At 50.1% G+C, this 20,981-nt stretch overlaps 1 long non-coding RNA gene across 1 annotated transcript in view; it reads left to right on the top strand.

Moving 5' to 3' along the window:
* Positions 1-19,072, top strand: part of LOC148142290 (uncharacterized) — a 246,943-nt gene extending 227,871 nt beyond the window's left edge. The window contains exons 2-3 of the long non-coding RNA XR_015752017.1: positions 13,708-13,817; positions 18,916-19,072. This is a non-coding gene — a long non-coding RNA (uncharacterized LOC148142290). The remainder of the gene's footprint in view (positions 1-13,707; positions 13,818-18,915) is intronic.
* The last annotated feature ends 1,909 nt before the right edge of the window (positions 19,073-20,981 follow it).

Consider the following 20,981-nt stretch of genomic DNA (forward strand, 5'->3'; position numbering starts at 1 on the left):
CTGTCCCCTGACACACGTGCACTGTCCCCTGACACACGTGCACTGTCCCCTGACACGCCTGCACTGTCCCCTGACACACGCGTGCACTGTCCCCTGACACACTGCACTGTCCCCTGACATGCCTGCACTGTCCCCTGACACCCGTGCATTGTCCCCTGACACTCCCACACTGTCCCCTGACACGCCTGCACTGTCCCCTGACACACGTGCACTGTCCACTGACACGCCTGCACTGTCCCCTGACACACGCCTGCACTGTCCCCTGACACGCCTGCACTGTCCTCTGACATGCCTGCACTGTCCGCTGACACGCGTGCATTGTCCCCTGACACTCCCACACTGTCCCCTGACACGCCTGCACTGTCCCCTGACACGCCTGCACTGTCCCCTGACACACGTGCACTGTCCCCTGACACGCCTGCACTGTCCCCTGACACACGTGCACTGTCCCCTGACACACTGCACTGTCCCCTGACACACGTGCACTGTCCCCTGACACACGTGCACTGTCCCCTGACACACCTGCACTGTCCCCGACACACGTGCACTGTCCCCTGACACACTGCACTGTCCCCTGACACACGTGCACTGTCTCCTGACACACGTGCACTGTCCCCTGACACGCCTGCACTGTCCCCTGACACACGTGCACTGTCCCCTGACACACGTGCACTGTCCCCTGACACGCCTGCACTGTCCCCTGACACACGTGCACTGTCCCCTGACACGCCTGCACTGTCCCCTGACACACGTGCACTGTCCCCTGACACACTGCACTGTCCCCTGACACACGTGCACTGTCCCCTGACACACGTGCACTGTCCCCTGACACGCCTGCACTGTCCCCTGACACACGTGCACTGTCCCCTGACACACATGCACTGTCCCCTGACACGCCTGCACTGTCCCCTGACACACGTGCACTGTCCCCTGACACGCCTGCACTGTCCCCTGACATGCCTGCACTGTCCCCTGACACGCCTGCACTGTCCCCTGACACACTGCACTGTCCCCTGACACACGTGCACTGTCCCTTGACACACTGCACTGTCCCCTGACACATGTGCACTGTCCCCTGACACGCCTGCACTGTCCCCTGACACACGTGCACTGTCCCCTGACACGCCTGCACTGTCCCCTGACATGCCTGCACTGTCCCCTGACACGCCTGCACTGTCCCCTGACACACGTGCACTGTCCCCTGACACACTGCACTGTCCCCTGACACACGTGCACTGTCCCCTGACACGCCTGCACTGTCCCCTGACACGCCTGCACTGTCCTCTGACACACGTGCACTGTCCCCTGACACACGTGCACTGTCCCCTGACACGCCTGCACTGTCCCCTGACACGCCTGCACTGTCCCCTGACACACGTGCACTGTCCACTGACACGCCTGCACTGTCCCCTGACACACGTGCACTGTCCCCTGACACACTGCACTGTCCCCTGACACACGTGCACTGTCCCCTGACACACGTGCACTGTCCCCTGACACGCCTGCACTGTCCCCTGACACACGTGCACTGTCCCCTGACACACTGCACTGTCCCCTGACACACGTGCACTGTCCCCTGACACGCCTGCACTGTCCCCTGACACACGTGCACTGTCCCCTGACACACGTGCACTGTCCCCTGACACACGTGCACTGTCCCCTGACACGCGCGCACTGTCCCCTGACACACGTGCACTGTTCCCTGACACACCTGCACTGTCCCCTGACACACCCGCACTGTCTCCTGACACGCCTGTACTGTCCCCTGACACGCGTGCACTGTCCCCTGACACACGTGCACTGTCCCCTGACACGCCTGCACTGTCCCCTGACACGCCTGCACTGTCCCCTGACACACGTGCACTGTCCCCTGACACACTGCACTGTCCCCTGACACACGTGCACTGTCCCCTGACACACGTGCACTGTCCCCTGACACGCCTGCACTGTCCCCTGACACACGTGCACTGTCCCCTGACACACGTGCACTGTCCCCTGACATGCCTGCACTGTCCCCTGACACACGTGCACTGTCCCCTGACACGCGCGCACTGTCCCCTGACACACGTGCACTGTCCCCTGACACGCCTGCACTGTCCCCTGACACACGCGCACTGTCCCCTGACACGCATGCACTGTCCCCTGACACGCCTGCACTGTCCCCTGACACACGCGTGCACTGTCCCCTGACACACTGCACTGTCCCCTGACATGCCTGCACTGTCCCCTGACACACGTGCACTGTCCCCTGACACACGTGCACTGTCCCCTGACACGCCTGCACTGTCCCCTGACACACGTGCACTGTCCCCTGACACACATGCACTGTCCCCTGACACACTGCACTGTCTCCTGACACACGTGCACTGTCCCCTGACACGCCTGCACTGTCCCCTGACACACGTGCACTGTCCCCTGACACACGTGCACTGTCCCCTGACACACCTGCACTGTCCCCTGACACACGTGCACTGTCCCCTGACACGCCTGCACTGTGCCCTGACACACGTGCACTGTCCCCTGACACACTGCACTGTCCCCTGACACACGTGCACTGTCCCCTGACACACGTGCACTGTCCCCTGACACGCCTGCACTGTCCCCTGACACACGTGCACTGTCCCCTGACACACATGCACTGTCCCCTGACACGCCTGCACTGTCCCCTGACACACGTGCACTGTCCCCTGACACGCCTGCACTGTCCCCAGACATGCCTGCACTGTCCCCTGACACGCCTGCACTGTCCCCTGACACACTGCACTGTCCCCTGACACACGTGCACTGTCCCTTGACACACTGCACTGTCCCCTGACACACGTGCACTGTCCCCTGACACGCCTGCACTGTCCCCTGACACACGTGCACTGTCCCCTGACACGCCGGCACTGTCCCCTGACATGCCTGCACTGTCCCCTGACACGCCTGCATTGTCCCCTGACACACGTGCACTGTCCCCTGACACACTGCACTGTCCCCTGACACACGTGCACTGTCCCCTGACACGCCTGCACTGTCCCCTGACACGCCTGCACTGTCCTCTGACACACGTGCACTGTCCCCTGACACACGTGCACTGTCCCCTGACACGCCTGCACTGTCCCCTGACACGCCTGCACTGTCCCCTGACACACGTGCACTGTCCACTGACACGCCTGCTCTGTCCCCTGACACACGTGCACTGTCCCCTGACACACTGCACTGTCCCCTGACACACGTGCACTGTCCCCTGACACACGTGCACTGTCCCCTGACACGCCTGCACTGTCCCCTGACACACGTGCACTGTCCCCTGACACACTGCACTGTCCCCTGACACACGTGCACTGTCCCCTGACACACGTGCACTGTCCCCTGACACGCCTGCACTGTCCCCTGACACACGTGCACTGTCCCCTGACACACGTGCACTGTCCCCTGACACACGTGCACTGTCCCCTGACACGCGCGCACTGTCCCCTGACACACGTGCACTGTCCCCTGACACACCTGCACTGTCCCCTGACACACCCGCACTGTCTCCTGACACGCCTGTACTGTCCCCTGACACGCGTGCACTGTCCCCTGACACACGTGCACTGTCCCCTGACACGCCTGCACTGTCCCCTGACACGCCTGCACTGTCCCCTGACACACGTGCACTGTCCCCTGACACACTGCACTGTCCCCTGACACACGTGCACTGTCCCCTGACACACGTGCACTGTCCCCTGACACGCCTGCACTGTCCCCTGACACACGTGCACTGTCCCCTGACACACGTGCACTGTCCCCTGACATGCCTGCACTGTCCCCTGACACACGTGCACTGTCCCCTGACACGCGCGCACTGTCCCCTGACACACGTGCACTGTCCCCTGACACGCCTGCACTGTCCCCTGACACACGCGCACTGTCCCCTGACACGCATGCACTGTCCCCTGACACGCCTGCACTGTCCCCTGACACACGCGTGCACTGTCCCCTGACACACTGCACTGTCCCCTGACATGCCTGCACTGTCCCCTGACACACGTGCACTGTCCCCTGACACACGTGCACTGTCCCCTGACACACGTGCACTGTCCCCTGACATGCCTGCACTGTCCCCTGACACACGTGCACTGTCCCCTGTCACACGTGCACTGTCCCCTGACACGCGCGCACTGTCCCCTGACACACGTGCACTGTCCCCTAACACACCTGCACTGTCCCCTGACACACCCGCACTGTCTCCTGACACGCCTGCACTGTCCCCTGACACGCCTGCACTGTCCCCTGACACACGTGCACTGTCCCCTGACACGCCTGCACTGTCCCCTGACACGCCTGCACTGTCCCCTGACACACGTGCACTGTCCCCTGACACACTGCACTGTCCCCTGACACACGTGCACTGTCCCCTGACACACATGCACTGTCCCCTGACACGCCTGCACTGTCCCCTGACACACGTGCACTGTCCCCTGACACACGTGCACTGTCCCCTGACATGCCTGCACTGTCCCCTGACACTCCCACACTGTCCCCTGACACACGTGCACTGTCCCCTGACATGCCTGCACTGTCCCCTGACACACGTGCACTGTCCCCTGACACGCGCGCACTGTCCCCTGACACACGTGCACTGTCCCCTGACATGCCTGCACTGTCCCCTGACACACGCGCACTGTCCCCTGACACGCAAGCACTGTCCCCTGACACGCCTGCACTGTCCCCTGACACACGCGTGCACTGTCCCCTGACATGCCTGCACTGTCCCCTGACACGCCTGCACTGTCCCCTGACTCGCCTGCACTGTCCCCTGACATGCCTGCACTGTCCCCTGACACGCGTGCACTGTCCCCTGACACTCCCACACTGTCCCCTGACACGCCTGCACTGTCCCCTGACACTCCTGCACTGTCCCCTGACACACTGCACTGTCCCCTGACACACGTGCACTGTCCCCTGACACACTGCACTGTCCCCTGACACTCCCGCACTGTCCCCTGACATGCCTGCACTGTCCCCTGACACGCGTGCACTGTCCCCTGACACACTGCACTGTCCCCTGACACTCCCACACTGTCCCCTGACACTACCGCACTGTCCCCTGACACGCGTGCACTGTCCCCTGACACACGCGCACTGTCCCCTGACACTCCCACACTGTCCCCTGACACTCCCGCACTGTCCCCTGACACTCCCGCACTGTCCCCTGACATGCCTGCACTGTCCCCTGACACGCGTGCACTGTCCCCTGACACACTGCACTGTCCCCTGACACTCCCACACTGTCCCCTGACACTCCCGCACTGTCCCCTGACACTCCCGCACTGTCCCCTGACATGCCTGCACTGTCCCCTGACACGCGTGCACTGTCCCCGACACACTGCACTGTCCCCTGACACTCCCGCACTGTCCCCTGACACACGTGCACTGTCCCCTGACACGCGTGCACTGTCCCCTGATACGCGTGCACTCTCCCCTGACACACTGCACTGTCCCCTGACACTCCCGCACTGTCCCCTGACATGCCTGCACTGTCTCCTGACACCCCCACACTGTCCCCTTACACACCCACACTGACCACTGACACTCCCCCACTGACCCCTAATTAGTTACTAATACTCCTAAATTACTGATATTCCTGCATTGACTAAAGATTTTCTGACATGATCTGTTAATACACCTGCCCTTGCTATGGATCCTCCCAAATGAGCTGCTCACATTTCTACACTATCTCCTAACTCTCATATACCATCTGACAATTCTCCGACTCTAATTACTGACAGTTCTTATTAACTTTTGATAGTCTGACAATAACCACCGAATATCCTGCATTAATGACTGCTACTCCTACATTAATCATATTGCTCTAGTCACTGATCCTTCTGCATTAGCTACCAATACACCTGTCCAATACTAGCTACTAATAGTCTTAACTAATTACTGATTCACCAACGTGAACTATTGATTCTCCTTCAGTGGCTACTAATACTCCTACGTTAACTATTAATACATCTGCACTTGCGTCAGAGACTATCACACACTAGCTGCTAATAATCTTGCACTAACTACTGATAGTCCTACACTGACTACTGATTCTCCCTCACACACTACTGATTCTCCAACATTGACGACTGACTCTCTCACACTAACTACTGAGTCTCCAACACTAACTACTGACTCTCCAACACTACCTACAAGCGCTCCTACACTAATGACCAATACTGCTACATTAACTCATGATCTTGATTTGAACTGTGCTTGTAATAGCTGTATACTCTGGAAACTTGAAATACAAACAGAAAGTGTTGGGGAAACGTAGCAACACTGCAGCAGCATGGGAGAGAGAAACAGAGTTAATGTTTGAAGTCCAGTTTGACCCTTCCTCAGAGATAAGGTGAGCTATAGCACGTGGAGAAGCTTATGGAGAATGGGAAGAGTGAAGGGGCTGGAGGAAGCTCCAGAGATAGAGAGGAATAGAGGGGCTCAAGGAGTTGATAGCCGAATGGTATTATCACTGAACTGTTAATCCAAACACCCAGAGAATGTTCCAGGCACCTCGGTTTGAATCATGAAATCTGAATTCAATATTTAAAACATTAAGCTTCTACTGACCGTTGTGAGTGGTCAGATCATGATCCATCTGGTTCACTGATTTCCCCTGGAGAAGGAAACTGCAATCCTGACCTGGTCTGAGCTACATATGATGCTGGACCCACAGCTATGTGGATGACTCTTAACTGCTCTCTGGGCAATTAGGGAGGGGAAATAAAAGCTGGCCTAGCCAGGAATGCCCTCATCCTGTGAATGAATGAAAGAAAAACAAGATTACAGGGATGACTAAGGTTGTAGGGGCTTGAGGTGGTTACAGAGATAGTGAGGGGTTAGGGACTAGAGGGGGTTACAGAGTGAGGGAGGGATGTAGGGGAATGTAGGAGGTTACAGAGATAGGGAGTAATGTAGGGGCTGGAAGGGTTACAGAGAGACGGAGGGGTATTGGGGCTGGAGGAGATTACAGAGAGACGGAGGATTGTAGGGGAACAGAGGAGGTTACATAGATAGGGAGCGGTGTAGGGGCTGGAGGAGGTTACAGAGATAAGGAGGGAGTGAAGGGGCTGGAGGAAGTTACAGAGCTAGGGAGGGTGAAGGGGCTGGAGGAGGTTACAGAGATAGGGAGGGGGTGTAGGGGCTGGAAGAGTTTACAGAAAGATGAAGGGGTGTAGGGGCTGGAGGAGGATACAGATAATAGGAGGGTGTAGAGGCTGGAGGAGGTTACAGAGATAGGGAGGGGGTGCAGGGGCTGGTGGAGGTTACAGAGATAGGGAGGGGGTGTAGGGGCTGGAAGAGGTTATAGAGATAGGGAGGGGGTGTAGGGGCTGGTGGGGGTTACAGAGATAGGGAGGGGGTGTAGGGGCTGGAGGTGGTTATAGAGATAGGGAGGGGAGTTGGAGCTGGAGGAGGTTACAGACATAGGGAGGGAGTTTAGAGGCTGAAGGAAGTTGCAGAGATAGGGAGAGAAGTAGGGGCTGGAGGAGGTTATAGACACAGGGAAGGGTGCAAGGGCTGGAGGAGGTAACAGATGTTGGGAAGAGTGTAGGGACTGGACGACTGTACAGAGATAGGGAGGGTTGTAAGGGCCGGAGGAAGTAACAGATGCTGGGAGAGGAGGAGGGACTGGAGGACCATACAGAGATCGGGAGGGTGTAGGGACTGGCTGGCCATTTTATCTGAGATGAGGTGGAATGATTTCATTTGGGGGGTAATGATTTCATCCAGAGGGAATGAAACTGTGGGACTTTCTACCCCAGAAGGTTGTCAACTTTGAAAGTTGCCACCCAGGTAAATAGTGCGGTGAAGAAGGCATATGGCGTACTGGCTTTTATTGGTAGAGGAATTGAGTTCCGGAGTCCTGAGATCATGTTGCAGTTGTATAAGACTCTGGTGCGGCCACATCTGGAGTATTGTGCGCAGTTTTAGTCGCCATACTATAGGAAGGATGTGGAGGCACTGGAACGGGTGCAGAGGAGGTTTACCAGGATGTTGCCTGGTATGGTAGGAAGATCATATGAGGAAAGGCTGAGGCACTTGGGGCTGTTTTCATTGGAGAAAAGAAGGTTTAGGGGTGACTTGATAGAGGTGTACAAGATGATTAGGGGTTTAGATAGGGTTGACAGTGAGAATCTTTTTCCACATATGGAGTCAGCTATTACAAGGGGGCATAGCTTTAAATTAAGGGGTGGTAGGTATAGGACAGATGTTAGGGGTCGGTTCTTTACTCAGCGAGTCGTGAGTTCATGGAATGCCCTGCCAGTAGCAGTGGTGGACTCTCCCTCATTATGGGCATTTAAGTGGGCATTGGATAGGCATATGGAGGATAGTGGGCTAGTGTAGGTTAGGTGGGCTTGGATCGGCGCAACATCGAGGGCCGAAGGGCCTGTACTGCGCTGTATTCTTCTATGTTCTATGTTCTATGTAAAACTCAATAATTTGTCAGTTTGTTTCTGAAGACTAATCGGGTTCATGGAGATGGTGGGGGAAATAGGTTTGAGATGAATGCTTCACTGTGACCTGTTTTAATGATGGAACAGGCTGAATAGGCTGAATGGCCTATTCGTGGTCCTATGCTGCGACTAGTTACATCCTTATGATAAACAGGATCACACTTTTGTCAAACCATGTTGACTTTACCTAATTTGTTGGATAAACTCCAGCACAGAGTTTGAAAAGAAGTAGGCACAAGGACAGTAGATGTGCTGGCTAGGATTTCTCTGATTTGGGCATGATCTCTAAAATTGGAAGTTGGCAAATGTTCAATGTTTGGTCAAGAAGGCAGTAGAGAGGGAAACCTGAGAATAACTGACCTGTTAACCTGATATATCAATAATTGGTAAATTGCTGGAATTTAATACTTAAGATGTCTTAACAATGCATTCAGAAGAGCTTTTTTATGACTAGAGTAAACTTCTATGGGTTTACTAAAGACAAATCATAAGACCATAAGACATAGGAGCAGGGATTAGGCCATCAAGTCTGCTCCACCACTCAATCATGGCTGATAGGTTTCTCAACCTCATTCTCCCACTTTCTCCCCGTAACCCTTGATCCCCTTGATACTCAAGCACCTCTCTACCTCAGTCTTTAATACATTCAATGACCTGGCCTCCACAGCCTTCTGTGGCAATGAACTCCATAGATTCCCCACTCTCTGGCTGAAGAAGTTTCTCCTTATCTCCATTCAAAAACGTCTTCCCTTTACTCTAAGGCTATAACCCTCGGGCTATAGTCTCTCCTACAGATGAAAACAGCTCCCCAACATCTACTCTGTCCAAGCCATTCAATATAATGTATGTTTCATCCTTCTAAACTCCATTGAGTATAGATCCAGAGTCCTCAAATGTTACTCATATGTTAAGCTTTTCATTCCTGAAACCATTCTTGTGAACCTCCTCTGGACCTGTTCAGGGCCAGTACATCCTTCCTGAGATATTAGGCCCAAAACTGCACACAATACTCCAAATGTGGTCTGACCAGAGCATTTTACAGCCTCAGATATATTCAAACCCTCTCAAAATAAATGCCATCATTGTACTTGTCTTCCTAACTACTGACTCAACCTGCAAGTTTACCTTGAGAGAATCCTGGACTAGAACTGTCTTCCAACAGTGGCCTAACCAATGTCCTGTACAGCCGCAACATGACCTCCCAACTCCTGTACTCGGTACTCTGACCAATAAAGGAAAGCATACCAAACGCCTTCTTCACTATCGTATCTACTTGCGACTCCACTTTCAAGGAGCTATGAATCTGCACTCCAAGGTCTCTTTGTTCAGCAGAACTCCCTGGGACCTTACCATTAAGTGTATAAGTCCTGCTAAGATTTGCTTTCCCAAAATGCAGCACCTCGCCTTTATCTGAATTAAACTCCATCTGCCACTTCTCAGCCCATTGGCCCATCTGGCCAAGATCCTGTTGTAATCTGAGGCAACCCTCTTCGCTGTCCACTACACCTCCAATTTTGGTGTCATCTGCAAACTTACTAACTGTACCTGTTAAGCTCGCATCCAAATCATTTATGTAAATGACAAAATCCAAGATGAGGACGGGAAAAATTTCTGGCTGTAAGAGCTGCTCCTTTTTTTGAGGTATTTTAGGTGTTGGAGGTGATTTCCTCAAATTCCAGCAGCAACAATTACTGTTTTATATGCTGTTGCATTGTTTTGGAACTTTGGAAAAAAAAAGTCAAAACAACAGCAGTTTAACAGGGAGAAGGGCAGACAAAGGGAGCACATGGTGAGGACAGTGCAGGAGAGAGAGAGAGAGAGACAGAGATCTAAAAGTTGGAATTCTAAATTGGAGGAAGGCTAGTTTTGACGGTATTAGCCAAGAACTTCAAAATGTTGATTTGGGGCAGATGTTCACAGCTAAAAGGATGGCTGAAAAATAGGCAGCCTTCAGAAATGAGATGACAAGAGTTCAGAGACAGTATATTCCTGTTCAGGTGAAAGGAAAGGCTGATATGTGTAAGGAAGGCTGGATGACTGGAGAAATTGAGGTTTTAGTCAAGAAAAAAAAAGCACAGTCAGGTACAGACAGGATAGATCGAGTGAATCCTTAGAAGAGTACAAAAGCAGTAGGAGTATACTTAAGAGGAAAATCAGGAGGGCGAAAAGGGAGATAGCTTTAGCAAATAGAGTAAAGAAGAATCCAAAGGTTTTTACAAATACATTAAGGACAAAAAGGTAACGAGGGAGAGAATAGGGCCCCACAAAGATCAGCAAGGCAGCCTTTGTGTGGAACTGCAGGAGATGGAGGAGATATTAAATGAGTAGTTGCATCAGTGGACAAGGACATGGAAGAGTGTGAGGAAATAGATGGTGACACCTTGCAAAATGTCCATATTACAGAGGAGGAAGTGCTGGATGTCTTAAAATACATAAAGGTGGATAAATCCCCAGTACCTGATCAGTTGTACCCTAGAACTCTGTGGGAAACTGGGAAGTGATTGCTGGGCCTCTTGCTGAGATATTTGTATCATCGATAGTCAGAAATGAGGTGCCAGAAGACTGGAGGTTGGCTAACGTGGTGCCACTGTTTAAGGAAGGTGGGAAGGAAAAGCCAGGGAACGATAGACTAATGAGCTTGATGTTGGTGGTGGGCAAGTTTAGATTAGATTATTTACCGTGTGGAAACAGGCCCTTTGGCCCAACAAGTCCACACTGACCCATTCCCCTACATTTATCCCTTTACCAAACACTATGGGCAATTTAGCACGGCCAATTCACCTAACTGTGGGAGGAAACCAGAGCACCTGGAGGAAGCCCATGCAGACACGGGGAGAATGTGCAAACTCCACACAGACAATTGCCTGAGGTGGGAATTGAACCCAGGTCTCTGGCGCTGTGAAGCAGCAGTGCTAACTACTCTGCCACCTTGCTGCCCACTAAGTTGTTGGAGGAAATCCTGAGGGGCAGGATGTACATGTATTTGGAAAGGCAAGGACTGATTAGGGATAGTCAATGCTTTGTGCGTGGGAAATCTTGACTCACAAACTTGATTGATATTTTTGAAGAAGTAATATAGAGGATTGATGAGGACAGAGCAGTGGATGTGATCTATATGGATTTCAGTAAGGCATTCGACAAGTTTCCTCATGATAGACTGGTTAGCAAGGTTAGATCTCATGGAACACAGGGAGAACTAATCAAATGGATACAGAACTGGCACAAAGGTAAAACACAGAGGGTGGTGGTGGCTGGTTTCCTTTCAAACTGGAGGCCTGTAACCAGTGGTGTGCCACAAGGAATGGTGCTGGGTCCACTACTTTTCATCATTGTGGGCAGCACGGTGGCACAGTGGTTAGCACTGCTGCCTCACGGCGCCAGAGACCCGGGTTCAATTCCGACTCAGGCAACTGACTGTGTGGAGTTTGCACGTTCTCCCCGTGTCTGCGTGGGTTTCCTCCAGGTGCTCCGGTTTCCTCCCACAGTCCAAAGATGTGCAGGTCAGGTGAATTGGCCATGCTAAATTGCCCATAGTGTTAGGTAAAGGGGTAAATGTAGGGGAATGGGTGGGTTGCGCTTCGGCGGGTCAGTGTGGACTTGTTGGGCCGAAGGGCCTGTTTCCACACTGTAAGATTGTTTCCAATCTAATCTAATCTAATTTATAGAAATGATTTGGATGTGAACATAAGGGGTATAGTTAGTAAGTTTGCAGATGACACCAAAATTGGGGGTGTAGTGGGCAGTGAAGAAGGTTACATCAGAATGCATAGGATCTTGATCAGATGGGCCAATGGGCTGAGGAGTGACAGATGGGGTCTAATTTAGATAAATGAGAGGTGCTGCATTTTGGAAAGGCAAATCAGGGCAGGACTTACACACTTAATGGTAAGGTCCTGGGAAGTGTCTGAACAAAGAGACCATGGAATGCACGTTCATAGCTCCTTGAAAGTGGAGTCGCAGGTCGAGAGGATAATGAAGAAAGCATTTGTATGTTTTCCTTTGTTGGTCAGATCATTGAGTGTAAGAGTTGGGAGGTCATGTGGTGGGTGTACAGGACATTGGTTTGACATTTGGAATATTGCGTGCAATTCTGGTCTCCTTCCTATCGGAAAGATGTTATGAAACTTGAAAGAGTTCAGAAAAGATTTACAAGGATGTTGCCAGGATTGGAGGATTTGAGCTATCGGGAGACGCTGAATAGGCTGGAGCGTCGGAGGCTGAGGGGTGACCTTATAGAGGTTTATAAAATCATGAGGATAGGATAAACAGGCAAGGCCTTTTCCCTGGAGGGGGTGGCGTGGGTGGGGGGGGGGTCAGGGTGGGGGGTGGGGGGAAGGGGTGTGTTGGTGTCCGTAACTAGAGCATAGGTTTAGGGTGAAAGTGGAAATATTTAAAAGGGGCCTAAGGGGCAATTTGTTCACACAGAGAGTGGTGTGTTTATGGAATGAGCTGCCAGAGGAAGTGGTGAAGCCTGGTACAATTACAGCATTTAAAAGGCATCTGGATGGGTATGTGAATAGGAAGGGGTTTGGAGGGATACAGGCCAGGTGCTGGCAAATGGGACTAGATTAGGTTGCGATATCTGGTTGGCACAGATGAGGTAGACCAAAGGGTCTGTTTCCATGCTGTACATCTCTGACTCGATGGTATTCAGTACTGTTTATTGGACCAGGTCCAAATTTAGTCTCAAAGAATCAAAGACTGTGCCAATAATCTCACAATCTCTGTCTATCTCTGTCTGCACATCTGTTTCTGCCTATCAACGTATCTCTCTTAATTTCTTGTTCTCTCCTTCTCTGTTCCTTACTCTCTCTCTCTCTTGTTGAAACTTTATTGCTGGAACAGCACAGCAGGTCAGGCAGCATCCAGGGAACAGGAGATTCGACGTTTCGGGCACAGGCCCTTCTCTCTTTGTGTCTCTGTGTCTGTCTTGATCTGTCCATCTCTCACTGTTTGTCATCTCCCACACATGACCATCCTGTCTTTCCTTCTCTGTTTCTCCGTGTCTTTCTTGATCACACTCTCTATGGCACAATATCTCTGTCACGGTCCCTCCCTTTATTGGAATTTGGTTTACTCTCTGACTAACTTAGAATCTCTCACTGTGTCTGTGGCTCTCTGTCTGAGACAAACTCTATAGCTGAGCACGTTGTCCCTCACATTGCTTCGTTTTCAATCTCTCTTTCAATCTCCAAATTTTATAACCTCCACTGAAAAACATTGCATCTAATCCTAGGTATCCCAATTTGGTCAAGCGCAACATGTGAAGTCGAAAGTGAATTTATGAAGATCACATTTGAGAAGGTGGAAGATTATTATAAACCAGGAATTCCATACACTGTGCAGGTGAGGTTAATATATAGAGGATTAATTCTCCTACATACATTGTGTAATGAATATGGAGTTAAACTCTCTGACACACACACACTCTATAGTACATACTGGGTTAAATTTCCTAACACATGCACATTGTGTAATACATACTGGGTTAAATTCCCCAATACACACACATATTGTGTAATACACAGAACATAGAACATAGAAAAGTACAGCACAGAACAGGCCTTTGGCCCTCGATGTTGTGCCAAGGATGATTCCTAATAGAGTCACAGAGTCATAGAGATGTACAGCATGGAAACAGACCCTTCGCTCCAACACATCCGTGCCGACCAGATATCCCAACCCAATCTAGTCCCACCTGCCAGCACCCAGCCCATATCTCTCCAAACCCTTCCTATTCATATACCCATCCAAATGCCTCTTAAATGTTGCAATTGTACTAGCCTCCACCACTTTCTCTGGCAGCTCATTCCATACCCATACCACCCTCTGTGTGAAAAAGTTGCCCCGTAGGTCTCTTTTATATCTTTCCCTTCTCACCCTAAACCTATGCCCTCCAGTTCTGGACTCCCTGACCCTTGGGAAAAGGCCTTGCCTATTTATCCTATCCATGCCCCTCATAATGTTGTAAACCTCTGTAAGGTCACCCCTCAGCTCCAGGGAAAACAGCCCCAGCCTGTTCAGCCTCTCCCTATTGCTCAAATCCTCTGTCCCTGGCAACATCCTTGTAAATCTTTTCTGAACTCTTTCAAGTTTCACGACATCTTTCCGATAGGAAGGAGACCAACCTAACCTACACATCCCTCAATTCACTGCTGGCCATGTACATGACCAGCCGTCACTTAAATGTCCCTAATGACTCTGTTTCCATCACCACCGCTGGAAACGCATTCCATGCATTCACAACTCTCTGCGTAAAGTACCTTTCCCTGACATCCCCTCTACACTTTTCTCCTAATAACTTAAAACTATGACTCCTCGTGCTAGTCAATCCTGCCCTGGGGAAAGGTCTCTGACTATTGACTCTATCCATGCCTCTCATTACCTTGTATACCTCGATCAGGTCACTTCTCTTCCTCCTTCTCTCCAGAGACAAAAGTCTGAGCTTAGTCAACCTCTCTTCATAAGACAAGCCCTCCAGTCCAGGCAACATCCTATTAAACCTCTCCAGGTTTGCACCCTCTCCAAAGCCTCCATATCTTCCTATAATACCAGGATGTTGCCTAGTGTGGAGGGCAGGTCTTATGAGGAAAAGCTGAGAGACATAAACCTGTTCTCATTGGCAAGAAGAAGGCTAAGAGGGGATTTGGTAGAGAGATATATACGATGATCAGAGGATTAGATAGGATAGACAGTGAAAGTCTTTTTCCTAGGATGATGATGTCGGCATGTACGAGGGGGCATAACAACAAATTGAAGGGTGATAGATTTAAGACAGATGTCAGAGGCAGGTTCTTTACACAGAGAGTGGTAAGGGCGTGGAATGCCCCACCTGCTAATGTAGTCAACTCAGCCACATTAGAGAGATTTAAATCAGATATGGATGATTTTGGGATAGTGGAGGGGGACAAGCTGAGAATAGTTCACAGGTCGGTGCAACATCGAGGGCCGAAGGGCCTGTTCTGCACTGTATTGTTCTATGTTCTATGTTCTATGTTCTATAATGGGGCGACCAGAACTGGACACAATATTCCAAGTGTGATCTGACCAGGGACTTGTAGGGCTGTAGCAAAACCTCCCGACTCTTAAACTCCATTCCCCTATTAATGAAAGCCAAAACACCATATGATTTCTTAACAACCCTATCCACTTGGGTGGCAACTTGAGGAATCTATGCATGTGAACACCAAGATTCCTCTGTTCCTCCACACTGCCAAGAATCCTGTCTTTAATCCTATATTCAGCATTCAAATTCGACCTTCCAAAATGTATCACTTCGCATTTATCCAGGTTGAATTCCATCTGCCATTTCTCAGCCCAGCTCTGCATCCTGTCTATGTTGCACTGCAGCCTGCAATAGCCCTCGGTACTATCAATGGCACCTCTAACCTTTGTGTCATCTGCAAATTTACTAACCCACCCATCAACCTCCTCATCCATGTCACTTAAACAAACTACAAGGAGCAGAGGCCCAAGAACAGAGCCCTGTGGGACTCCACTCACCATTGATCTCCAGGCAGAATACTTTCCATCTACAACCAACCTCTGCCTTCTGCCAGCCAACCAATTCTGAATCCAGACAGTCAAATCTCCCTGTATCCCATACCTCCTGACTTTATGAATGAGCCTACCATGGGGAACCTTATCAAATGCCTTACTGAAGTCCATATACACCACATCCACTGTTGACCTTCGTCGACCTGCCACGTCACCTCCTCAAAGAACCAAAGAACTCAATAAGATTTCTAAGGCAAAAGTGAGGACTGCAGATGCTGGAGATCAGAGTCAAGATTAGAGTGGTGCTGGAAAAGCACAGCGGGTCAGGTGGCATCCCAGAAAGCCACGCTGACTGCCTTTAATCACACTACGCTTTGCCAAATAGTCATAAATCCTATCCCTCAGAATTCTTTCCAAAACCTTGCTGACCACAGACTGACTGACTGGTCTATAATTTCCAGGGATTTCCCGATTATCCTTCTTGAAAAGAGGAACAACATTTGCCTTCCTACAATACTCCGGTATGACTCCCATGGAGAGCGAGGTGGCAAATATCCTCGCCAGTGGCTTAGCAACCTCCTTTCTCGCTTCCTGGAGCAGCCTAGGATAAATCTGGTCTGGCCCTGGGGACTTATCAATCTTAATGTTTGCCAAAATTTCCAGCATATCAATTTCATCAATCTTGATCTGGTCAAGCCTGCATCCCAGCTCCTCAAAGTTCTCATTCACAACAAGGTCCCCTTCCTTAGTGAAAACCAAAGCAAAAAACTGATTTAGGGCTTCCCCTATCTGTTCATACTCCACGTACAAGTTCCCTCCTCTATCCCTGACCGGCCCTACCTTCTCCCTGTTCATTCTCTTATTCCTCACGAATGAGTAAAATGCCTTCGGGTTCTCCCTAATCCTTCTTGCCAAGTCTTTATCGTGCCCCCTCCTGGCTCTCCTCAGTCCATTTCTGAGCTCCTTTCTAGCAAGCCTGTAATCCTCTAAAGCTGTGCTAGATCCTTGCTTCCCCCACCTTCCTTTTGACGAGAAGCTCCTCTGTTCTCATCATGCAAGGCTCCTTAATCTTACCCCTTCTTACCTGTCTCAACAGAATAAATTTGTGCATCACTCGCAACAACTTCTTCTTAAACAGTCTCCACATGTCTGTTGTGCCCTTTCTGTGGAACAATTGCTCCAAATCTGTACTTCCCAACTCCTGTCTGATAGCATCATAATTTCCTGTTCCCCAATTAAATATCTTCCCTTGGTAACTGCTCCTTTCCCTCTCCAAGGCTATGGTGAATGTGAGGCAGTTGTGATCACTGTCACCAAAGTACTCTCCCACCGCGAGATCTGACACCTGTCCTGGCTCATTGCCAGCACCAAATCCAAAATGGCTCTCCCCTCGTCGGCCTGTCGACATACTGAATAAGGAAACTCTCCTGAATACACCTGACAAAAACGGCTCCATCCAAACCATCTGCACTTAAGAGGTTCCAGTCAATATTGTGAAAGTTGAAATCACCCATGGCAACAACCCTGCTTCATCTGCATTTTTCCAAAAGCTGCCAGCCTATGAATTCTTCAATCTCTCTACTGCTATTAGGGGGTCTGTAGAAACCCCCCAATGAGGTGGCTGCTACCTTGCTGTTCCTAACTTCCACCCTTACTGACTCAGTAGACAAACCTTCCTCAACAACCTTCATTTCTGTAGCTATGATGCACTCTCTGATTAGCAACGCTACACCCCCTCCTCTTTTTCCACCCTTCTTGTTCTTTTTAAATGTTCTAAACCTTGGAACATCCAGCAACCGTTCCTGCCCCTGTGAAACCCACGTCTCCGTTAGGTGAATTGGCCATGCTAAATTGCCTGTAGTGTTAGGTGAAGGGGTAAATGTAGGGGCATGGGTCTGGGTGGGTGCACTTCGGCGGGTCGGTGTGGACTTGTTGGGCCGAAGGGCCTGTTTCCACACTGTAAGTAATCTAATCTAATCATAGTCCCAAGTTCTGATCCAAACTCTTAAATTCGTCACTCTTATTTCTGGGACTCCTTGCGTTTAAGCAGACACACACTTTAACCGATCCCTTCGTTTCATCACGTGAAAAACCTTCCTGATAGATTCACTAGATCCTGACACTGTCCCATCTACAACTGCCCACCTCTCAGATGTGTAGCTCTGATTCCCACCCCCATGCCACACTAGTTTACACCCTCCTGATCCACACAAACAAATCTCCCACCCAGGATATTTGTGCCCCTCCAGTTCAGGAGCAACCCGCCCTTTATGTACAGGTCCCACCTTCCCCAGAAGGTATCCCAGTGGTCCAGGTATCTGAAGCCCTCCCTCCTGCACAAGCCTTGCAGCACATGTTTAGCTGTCCTCGCTGATTGTTCCTCACCTCACTATCTCGTGGCACTAATAGCAAATCTGAGATCACTACTCTACTCGTCCTGCTCTTCAGCTTCCAACCTAACTCTCTATAGTCACTTTTCAGATCCTCAATCCCTTTCCTGGCTATATCAGTGGTGTCAATATGTGTCATAATTTCTGGCTACTCACCCTCCCCCTTCAGAATCACGTAAACCCGATCAGCGACATCCCGGACCCTGGCACCGGGGAGGCAACATACTGGGTAAAATTCCCCAGCTCACACATACTGTGTAATATATACAAGGTTACAGTCTCCCCACCCCAACCCCCCCCCCCCCCCCCCCCCCCCCGCCCCCGACACACTTTGTAATATAGACAGGGTTACATTCTTCACCCACACATACTGTGTAATATAGACAGGGTTAAATTCTCCCCATACACACTGTTTAATATATACAGGCTTACACTCTCCCCCACACATACTGTGTAATATATGCAGGAGCACTGTACAGACCAGGATCTGTACGGGCCAGGTTCAGTACAATCCTTGCTCTGTTACATTATATTAAACGATCCCTGTCTTTACTCAGATAAAATTGCAGTATACTACGGGGCGACCTGTAACCAATGCGACCATCAGCGTGTTAAGTTCCTGGAAACCTGGAGCAGTGTTGGTGACTACAGATGAGAAGGGGATGGGCTCACTAGTCCTGGAAATCCCCATCCAGTCCAATGAATTGCTCTCCATAACGGTGAGTGTGGGGAAATGTGGAGCGGGAACAGAGGTGTCAGGGACAGAGTGAGGAATTACTGGAATTATGGAACGTTTCAAACAAAATGTTGGATAATGAATTGCTTTATAATGGATACCAGACACTGTGTGGGTAATGAATGGTTTTATGGGGGATATCAGACACTGTGTAGGAAATGAATGGTTTTATGGGGAATATCAGGCTCCATTTGTGTAATGAATGGATTTATGGGGGATATCAGGCACCGTGTGGATAATGAAAGATTTTTAAGGTGATATCAGACACCGTGTGGATAATGAATGGTTTTATAGTGGATATCAGACACTGTGTGGGTAATGAATGGTTTTATGGGGGATATCAGACACTGTGTGGGTAATGAATGGTTTTATGGGGAATATCAGACACTGTGAGGGTAATGAATGGTTTTATGGGGAATATCAGGCTCCATTTGTGTAATGAATGGTTTTATGGGGAATATCAGGCTCCATTTGTGTAATGAATGGATTTATGGGGGATATCAGGCACCATGTGGTTAATGAAAGATTTTTAAGGTGATATCAGACACCGTGTGGATAATGAATGGTTTTATAGTGGATATCATGCTCCGTGTGTGTAATGTGTTGCTGGAAAAGCGCAACAGGTCAGGCAACATCCAAGGAACAGGAGAATCGACGTTTCGGGCAAAAGCCCTTCTTCAAGAAGGGCTTATGCCCGAAACGTCGATTCTCCTGTTCCTTGGATGCTGCCTGACCTGCTGCGCTTTTCCAGCAACACATTTTCAGCTCTGATCTCCAGCATCTGCAGCCCTCACTTTCTCCTCCCTGTATGTAATGAATGGTTTTATGGGGGATATCAGGCATCGTGAGGGTAATGAATGGTTTTGTAGGCTGTATCAGGCTCCGTGTGGGTAATGAATGGTTTTATGGGGGATATCAGGCACCGTGAGGGTAATGAATGGTTTTGTAGGCTGTATCAGTCTCCGTGTGGGTAATGAATGGTTTTATGGGGGATATCAGGCACCGTGAGGGTAATGAATGGTTTTGTAGGCTGTATCAGGCTCCGTGTGGGTAATGAATGGTTTTATGGGCTATATCAGGCTCTGTGTGGGTAATGAATGGTTTTATGGGGGATATCAGACACCATGTGTGTAATGAATCGTTTTATAGGGGATATCAGTTCCGTGTGGGTAATGGATGTTTTAATGGGGATATCAGGTACCCAGTGGGTAATGAATGGTTTTAAAGGGGATATCAGGCACCGTGTGGGTAATGAATGGTTTTATGGGTGATATCAGGCACCGTGTGGGTAATGAATGGTTTTATGGGGGATATCAGGCACCGTGTGGGTAATGAATGGTTTTATGGGGGATATCAGGTACCGTGTGGGTAATGAATGGTTTTATGGGGGATATCAGGCAACGTTTGGGTAATGAATGGTTTTATGGGAGATATCAGACACCGTGTGGGTAATGAATGGTTTTATAGTGGTTATCAGGCACCATGTGGGTAATGAATGATTTTATTGGGGATATCACACTCCGTGAGGGGAATGAATGGTTTTTTTGGGGATATCAGGCACAATGTGGGTAATGAATGGTTTTTTAGTGATATCAGACACCGTGTGGGTCATGAATGGTTTTATAGGGGATATCTGGTACCGTGTGAGTAATGAATGTTTTTATGGGGGATATCAGGTACCCTGTGGGTAAAGAATGGTTTTCTCGGCTATATCTGGCTCTGTGGCAGTAATGAATGGTTTATAGGGGATATCAGGAACCGTGTGGGTAATGAATGGTTTTATCGGGATGTCAGACTCCGTGTGGATAATGAATGGTTTTATAGGGGATATCATACACTGTGTGGGTAATGAATGGTTTTATAGGGGATATTATACACTGTGTGGGT

Source organism: Chiloscyllium plagiosum, unplaced genomic scaffold, assembly GCF_037043375.1.
Source record: "Chiloscyllium plagiosum isolate Xiang-an unplaced genomic scaffold, Cpla_swu_hap1 HiC_scaffold_29, whole genome shotgun sequence".
Taxonomy (NCBI): domain Eukaryota; kingdom Metazoa; phylum Chordata; class Chondrichthyes; order Orectolobiformes; family Hemiscylliidae; genus Chiloscyllium; species Chiloscyllium plagiosum.